Genomic DNA, 8,172 nt, shown 5'->3' on the forward strand with positions numbered 1-8,172 from the left:
CACTCTCCTTCACTTTCATCAAGAGGCTTTTTAGTTCCTCTGCACTTTCTTCCATAAGGGTGGTGTCATCTGCATACTGAGGTTATTGATATTTCTCCCAGCAATCTTATAACTGCCAGTTGAGCGTAAATCTATGTTATTCAATATTTTTTTTAAGATAGTCTGGCAGCGTGTATTAAAAGTCTTAAAACTTTCATGCCCGTTGACCTAATAATTGAGTTCTGGAAATGTCACCAAAGAGTAAAAACAGAAGTTCATCCCAGTGCTTGTGCGAGAAAGGCCGAGCAGCACAGGAAACTAAAGGGATACCCTTGGCAGGGTCCTCTGTCAGAGATGGGGCTTTGGTCAGGAGAAAGGGACTCTGACCTGGGAGAAAGACAGCATCTTGGCCCCTCATATTCCTCTGGATGCTTTGGGCAGGCAGAAGAAACTCCCACCTGTAGAGAAGCATTCCCCAGAGAAACACTATACCAGTTTCCACACAGGCACCATACCTGAGGCAGATTTCTCATAAAGTGATAACACCTTCCCTCCTTGGCTCCAGGCCCATAACTAGGGACTGATGACAGCCCAGCCTGAGCAGGGAAACAGGCCCTGCCCTGGGAAGAAAGACACGACTCATCAAAATAGTCGCAAGACCTGGCTTGGCAGGTACCAAGGAAACAGAGCTGGGAGTGGCTCTGAGGGCGCTGGACCAGGGTCAGGGCTGGGCGGGGGCCGAATGTCCTGGCACGGAGATCTGAAGTTTTCCTAATTCACTGCTGGGACAGCCCCTGAAGTTGGGCCTCGCCGGCACCTGGAGTAAATGAGGAGGAGAAGCCAGAACTGAACAGGCTGGAAGAGCAGCAAGGCTTCTCAGAGCTGGAAGAGAGGAGAGGACCGAGGCAACCACTGCTCCCCAAACTGGGGAGGCCCACAGGCAAATCCAGAGAAATCAATAAAGCTGCGTGAAGCTCACTAACCAGGAGACACATATAGAATAAAAGTAAATGGAGGAAGAAAGATAAACCATGGTAGCATTCATCAAAAGAAAGCTACAGTAGCTATCTTAATTTCAGACAGAGGAGACTTCAGAGCAAGGAAAGTTATCAGGGATAAAGAGCATTACATAATGATAAAGCCAAAAAATAAAAAGACATAAAAATCCAAGAAGACATAAAAATCTGTAACGTGTATATGCCTAACAACAGAGCATTAAAATACATGAGGTAAAAAACTCTGACAGGATAGCAAGGAGGAATACGCGAGCCCACTATCATAGCCGGAGAATTCAACATCGCTCTGTCAGAGATGAACAGATGGAGCAGGCAGGAAATTGGTAAGGGCGTGTTTGGACTTGCCAACAGCATCAATCTGGATATAACGGACATCTACAGACTGCTTCTGGGGCTTCCCAGGTGGCGCTGGTGGTAAAGAACCCACCTGCCAATGCAGAAGGCATAAGAGATGGGCGTTCGATCCCTGGGTGGGGGAGATTCCGCTGGAGGAAGGCACGGCAACCCACTTCAGTATTCTTGCCTGAAGGAATCCCCTGGACAGAAGGGCCCGGTGGGTTGCAAAGACAGTCCATTGCATCACAAAGAGTCGCACCCGACTGAAGGGACTTGGCACCCACAGACCGCTTTATCCATCAACAGCTGGACACACATTCCTCTCAGGCTCACTTGGAAACATTCATGCAGACAGACCACGTTCTGAACCATAAAATGCACCTCAACAAATCTAATACAACAGAAATCACAGTGACCTGCTCCCAGACCATGATAGAATTCTACTGTAAATCAATCACAGAAAGTAGCTGGAAACCACACACACACTTGGGGATTCAACAGCACAGTTTTAAGTAATACTTGGGTCAAAGAAAAAACACCTCAGATGAAACCTTTATTTTGAACTAAATGAAAAGGAAAACACTATTTATCAAAATTTGTGGGATGCAGCAAAAGCAGTGCTTAGAAGGAAATTTAAATCATTGAATATTAGGACAGATGAAAGATCTAAAATCAGCCACCTAAGCTCCCACCTTTAGGAAATCAGAAAAAGAAGAGCAAATTAAATCCAAAGTCAGCAGAGGGAGAGAAATTATAAAAAATCAACGTAGCAATATAGATGTCAACAAAATTGAAAACAGGAAATCAATAGAGAAAATCAATGGAAAAAAAAGCTTGTTCTCTGAAAAATTCCAGAGGAGGCAGAGCTTTGGATGGGAGCAGTCTGCCACCAGCCCATTCCTTCCCTGGGGACACAGATTCTGGACATGAGCTAAGGATCAGACCTGGTGCACAGAGAGGGGTTCTATGAGGGAAAAAAGAAACCAGCAAAACTGAGATTGTGCATGGCTCGTGTGATAACATGAAATGTTCAGGATCCCTAAATGCACAACCGGGTTTGTATTTGCTGAATTTTAAGGCCATTTGCGGAAGGGTGGGGGAAAGGTGTCAAAAAGGCAGATGGCCATCTATAGTATCCTACACAGTTAATCAGATTTTCTATTCCTGCGTGAGCTGTTAACAGCTGAAGACATCAGGTAAGTGCAGAACTGGGCTGCACAGGCAAGACTGACTCCTCCCAAATTTACAGGTCAGGTCATTTAGTGTCTCAGCCCTGGGGTGGGAGGAGGAAGGCGGCGGACAGAGGCCGTGGAGCCCTGAGGGCCGTGCACCATCTCACCCCCATCCTCCAGCCTCCCACACCTTTCCAGGTGGCCCGGCCACCTCACACCCAGGGTTCCACTGTGCAGAGGAGCACTGGATGACATCCCTTATATGCGAAGTCTACGAAGAAATGACAGATGAACTTACGGAAGAAACAGACGCAGAGGCTTAGAGAGCAAACTCATGGTTGGTTGGGGGAGGGGCAAGAGATAGGGAGTCTGGGATGGACACACTGCTGTATTCAAAATGGATAACCAACAAGGACCTGCTGTATAACATGAAATTCTGCTCAATGTTATGTGGCAGCCTGGATGAGAGGAGAGTTTGGGGGAGAATGGATACATTGTATATATGGATAATGGATACATGAGTCCCTCGGCTGTTCACCGGAAACCATCACAACACTGTTAATCGACTATACTCAAAAATAAAGTAAAAAGGTTTTTTGTTTTTTTTAATCCCGTTGTGTAGGCAGGGTAGAGATTATTATCCTGTTTTATGAAAGAGATATCCGGGTCTGGAATAACTTGCCCCAGAAGACCCAAGTGCTGGATGTCTGAGCTCTGCTTAGAATCCAAGGCTCCCAGCTCTCTTTCCACTAGGGTACTGCTGACCTTTAGGGACAAAACAACCAGAAACGTGGCCCCATGGAGCCGAGAACCTGGCCAGATGGTGTACTGCCTTCCGCGCTGTGGGTGCCTGAGGGCCTGGCACACAGGGGCACAGGCAGTACTCGCTGAATGAATGACAGAACCAGGCCAACAAAAGTTTCGGAAAGGAACGAGTGACTTTCCTAATGAGGGTCACTGAGACCGTGGCAACAGGATGCTGGTCTTTGGCCCTTGCAGTATTCTTGGAGATGTGCAGCCTGGATGTTCTTACCTTTGAACAGAGTGTGGAAAGTTCTCTGCTCCATAGGCGAGCCACATTTCTGTTGACCCAGGGCCAGCGGAGCTAAGAGGAAACATCTGTGCGCGAAGAGGGTTGGGGGTGGGGGATGTTTTCATCCGTGCACGACGTGGGTGGGGTGGCCAGTGCTTGTTTTATATAACTCAGATCTCCAGCAGCTTGGGAGGGAGAAAACAAAACTGAAATGTGCCTTTCCGAGCTCTCTTCAGATTTTTCTGCCTCTGGCTTTGTTGCCAAAATGATTCTTTGTGCAGGGAAATTGATGGGAGAATACTGGGCCCTGAGGGTGGGGTGTGAGTGCAAAGACCTTTCCTTTGACTTGTGAACGGTAACCCCGCATGATCTCCTGGCTGAAGCGCCCCCTGCTTGGTGCCCTTCCGCTGGTAGAGGCCTGGGGGACGGTCCACGAGAAGGTCTTTTAAGCTGGGAGGGTGGTGAGTCCACTGCAGGTGGCCGAAATGGTCCTCACCTGGCCGGGGCAAACTAGGCCTGGACAAGAGGACCCAGGGGGTTAACAGCCCTAAGCTCAACGTAGGCAGCAAATGAGGCATGCTGTGTCTACAAAGAGTGCCTTTCTGAATAGCGTGTCCATTCTGAACACAGGGGACACAGGCCCCTGTCCACAGCAGAGTCCTTGAGAACACGCACAAACACAAACACAGTGAGGACTGTGGCAAGCAGAATTCTATCCAAAGATGCTTTCAAGAAGATAAAAAGTCCAGGAACCATACCTTAGAAGGAAAGTTGGAAGGAAGAGAAGGACCAAGGAGAAGAGACAATCAAGGAGGGACCGGAAGGCCAGGTGCCAACATTTCAGTTGTCAGTTCAGTCACTCAGTCGAGTCTGACTCTTTGCGACACCGTGGACTGCAGCACGCCAGGCTTCCCTGTCCATCACCATCTCCCAGAGTTTACTCAAACTCATGTACATTGAGTCAGGGATGCCATCCAGCCATCTCATCCTCTGTCGTCCCGTTCTCCTCCTGCCTTCAGTCTTTCCCAGCATCAGAGTCTTTTCCAATGAGTTAGTTCTTCACATCAGGTGGCCAAACTATTAGAGTTTCAGCTTCAGCATCAGTCCTTCCAATGAATATTCAGGACTGATCTCCTTTAGGATGGACTAGTTGGATCTCCTTGCAGTCCAAGGGACTCTCAAGAGTCTTCTCCAACACCACAGTTCAAAAGCATTGATTCTTCAGTGCTCAGCTTTATTTATGGTCCAACTCTCACATCCATACATGACTACTGTAAAAACCACAGCTTTGACTAGACAGACCTTTATTGGCAAAGTAATGTCTCAGCTTTTTAATATGCTGTCTAGATTGGTCATAGCTTTTCTTCCAGGGAGCAGGTGTCTTTTAATTTCATGCCTGCACTCACCATCTGCAATGATTTTGGAGCCCAAGAAATAAAGTCTGTCACTGTTTCCATTGTTTCCCCGTCTATTTGCCATGAAGTGATGGGACCAGATGCCATAATCTTAGTTTTCTGAATGTTGAGCTTTAAGCCAACTTTTTCTCTCTCCTCTTTCACTTTCATCAAGAGGCTCTTTAGTTCTTCTTCGCTTTCTGCCGTAAGGGTGGTGTCATCTGTGTATCTGAGGTTATTGCTATTTTTCCCGGCAGTCTTGATTGCAGCCTGTGCTTCATCCTGCCCGGCATTCCACATGATGTACTCTGCATCTAAGTTAAATAAGCAGGGTGACTGGTTCCAAATCGGGAAAGGAGCATGTCAAGGCTGTATATTGCTGACATTTGCTGACCGCTTAAACGACTGTTCTGGTGCACCAGGGAACTGCCTCAGCACAGGGGGACTTTATAAAAAGCCAAGCGTCTAATGATGGAACCAGCTATTTTGTAGAGTAATGAGCTGCTTGTTCCAGGAAGGCACATGGAAATCAATGGAAAAGGACATCACATATCGAGAGGCGGTTAAAGCAGGCAGCCTCTTCCACTCAGCTTTCTAGCTCAGAGATTGAGAGATGGTGGGCTACGTGCCTCTGGAGAGGCCACCGCAGCCCCGCTGGCACAGTGGGTGCCTTGCACCCCCAGGGCCGCACAATGACAGGGGCATGTGGTGCAGTGACCGAGGGACTGGCCGGGTGAGAACAGTCCCAGGCAGGCCGGATGCAGCCCAGCTCCCATGCGGCTCCTGCAGGATAAGCCCCAGAGCAGAGAGTTCCAGGCTTCTGAGTGGCTCCTCTAGGACCTCCTCCCCAGCCTACCCAGGGCACGGCCTCCACAATCGGGCCTGCCCTGGCCTTGTACCAGGAAACAGACTCCTCCCATTTCCCTGCTGCCCAAGAGCCAAGGAGAGACCATCAGGAAGGCAATGGAGTTTTAAAAAGAAAAAGAGAACCATAATTTCTCTTGCCGTGTGCTACCCACCCAGAGTTCCAGGAAGCAAGACTCCCTCGTGGGTTGCTTAATCTTTGGCCCTTAACGTCCCACTGAGGGCCTGGCTGAGAATATAAAGCTCTCTTGTACTCTGAGAACGTGAGGGCTGGCCCAGACAGGAAGGGCCAACCGCACGGAGCTCCTGCTGCCTGCCCCAGGCTCCGGCGCTGGGGGACCGCAGGGCGGGGCCTGGCCCAGCAGGCTGCAGCCACGTCCCTGCCCAGATCAGACAGAGCAAGGCGGGGGTCCCTGCAAGAAAAGCCTGAGTTACACAGCGCTGCATTTTCTTGAGGAATCATCTAAAGTTCACAGAAAATCTGCAACTACAGCACAGAGAACGTTTTTCCCCTGAGCCATTTCCAAGGGAGTCATTGACCTGATGCCCTATCACCGCCTCCCGCTTTAGTGCTTGGTCCCTGTGGCCGAGGCCCCTCTCTTCCGTCATCATGACCTACCATCCCTGCCACGTGCTCCTCACCCCATCCCAGGGGCATCCAGAGAGCATAAGGGTCTGGTCCAGAGCACAGCACATTTGCTGTTCTGTGTCTGCGACCTCCTTCGTGTCCTCAGACGTGTCCTGGACAGTTCTGAAGACTGCTGGGCAGTTGCTGTGGAGAGAGCCCCTCGGTTGGGTTTGTGCACTGTGCCCTCAGCAGGAGTCTTCCCCCAGCCCATCAGGTGCTTGGGGGCTGCAGGCTCTCTGTTGGGTCCGTTACTGACGATGCTGACCTCGGTCACTTCATTAAAGTGACGTCTGCCAGGCTTCTCCGTTGCAAGGGGACTCTTTCCTCTTTGGAGTTAGTAAGGATTTTGTGGGCAAATAATCTGAGACAATGAAAAGTTCCCATTGCTTGTCAGACTTCCAGAGTATTCACTTATTTATTTGTATCTGTCTGCCCTCATGGTTTCCCATTTGACTGTTATCGTCACTGTTTTGATGCTCAAACTGTCCCCAATTTGGGCCCTAAGAAGCTCCTTCAAGCTGGTTCCGTGTCCTGCCACGTTCTCACCCTTCTTTAAACATTTTCTTATGTTCTGGCAAAATAACTTGTGCTGGGCTTAGTTTCTCCTTTTCCTGCCGCGGCCCTGGAATGAGCCGTTGCTCCAAGGTGCTGCGGTTCCTTTCCGTGGAAAGCCGTATTGAGAAGCCGGCACTCGGATGCCAGGGGAGCTCAAGCCTTTGGTGGGGCTGCTGCTCCACCCAGACGTCTGGCTGGGGGACTGAAGCGCACATTTCTGTGGACAGCTGCAGATTGGGCTTCATGTGTCAAAGTCCACAACTGCACACCGACAGCTCCAATTTCAATCCTACACGGTAGGAAACATTCTCTATGTTTTTATGTATTTGTACCTCCCTTTCCTGACAATGAGAAACCTGGCTCCCGTGGTCTTTTTTTTTTCTTTCTTTCTTTAATAAATGTACTTATTTAATGTGTAACCACTCTCTCCCATGTGCCCCCACCTGCTCTCCCATGCAGATCTCTTCTCCTCGCCTGGACTCCAACACTCCATGGAGGACCTCTGTTCCCCCAGGGGGTGCCCCTTTCCACCCTGTTGCGTCCTGACACCCCACACCAGGCTCCCCTTCCTGGGGACATTCTTTCCTCCCTGCTCCATCTGACACCACTCTGGGACACCAGGCTGCCCCTTTCCCACCATGGTCACCTCGGCGTCAGGAAAGGATGGTTGAACAACAGAGAGTGAGGCAAGAAAAGAAAGGTCTTCTTTGTATTTTTAACCAAACATGCATCAAGAACACAGATGCAGAACTACAAAAGACTCGCAGCAAACACTCCAGACAATTTGGCAGTGAGCCCAGCTCTCTCCCTAAGGAGACACGGTTCCATGACTGTTCTGTACCCGGGCTGGGGTCAGATACCAGTGCTGCCTCTAACAGGTCCAGTAGCTTAGGCTCCCTTAACCTCACTGAGCCTCAGTTTCCTCAACTGTAAAATGGAGAAATGCCAGCACCCGCATCACATTGCTGGTGTGAGGCCTCTGTGAGGCCAGGGAAAAGCGTGACCCAGCGCCTGCCCGAGAACTGCCCAGCAGATGTGAGCTCTGAGGACAAGCATGTATTTTTCAGAATCCTAGAAAACAATGACTGTTTCAGAGGGCGGGGCCAGGATGCTGGGTGGGTGTTCCCGGAGCAGCAGCCAGGTTCCGTGGCTCCCAGGCCTTCCTCTTTTTGAAGGATTTTTTTTTTTTTTTTTT

This window comes from Budorcas taxicolor, chromosome 1 (assembly GCF_023091745.1).
Source record: "Budorcas taxicolor isolate Tak-1 chromosome 1, Takin1.1, whole genome shotgun sequence".
Lineage (NCBI taxonomy): Eukaryota > Metazoa > Chordata > Mammalia > Artiodactyla > Bovidae > Budorcas > Budorcas taxicolor.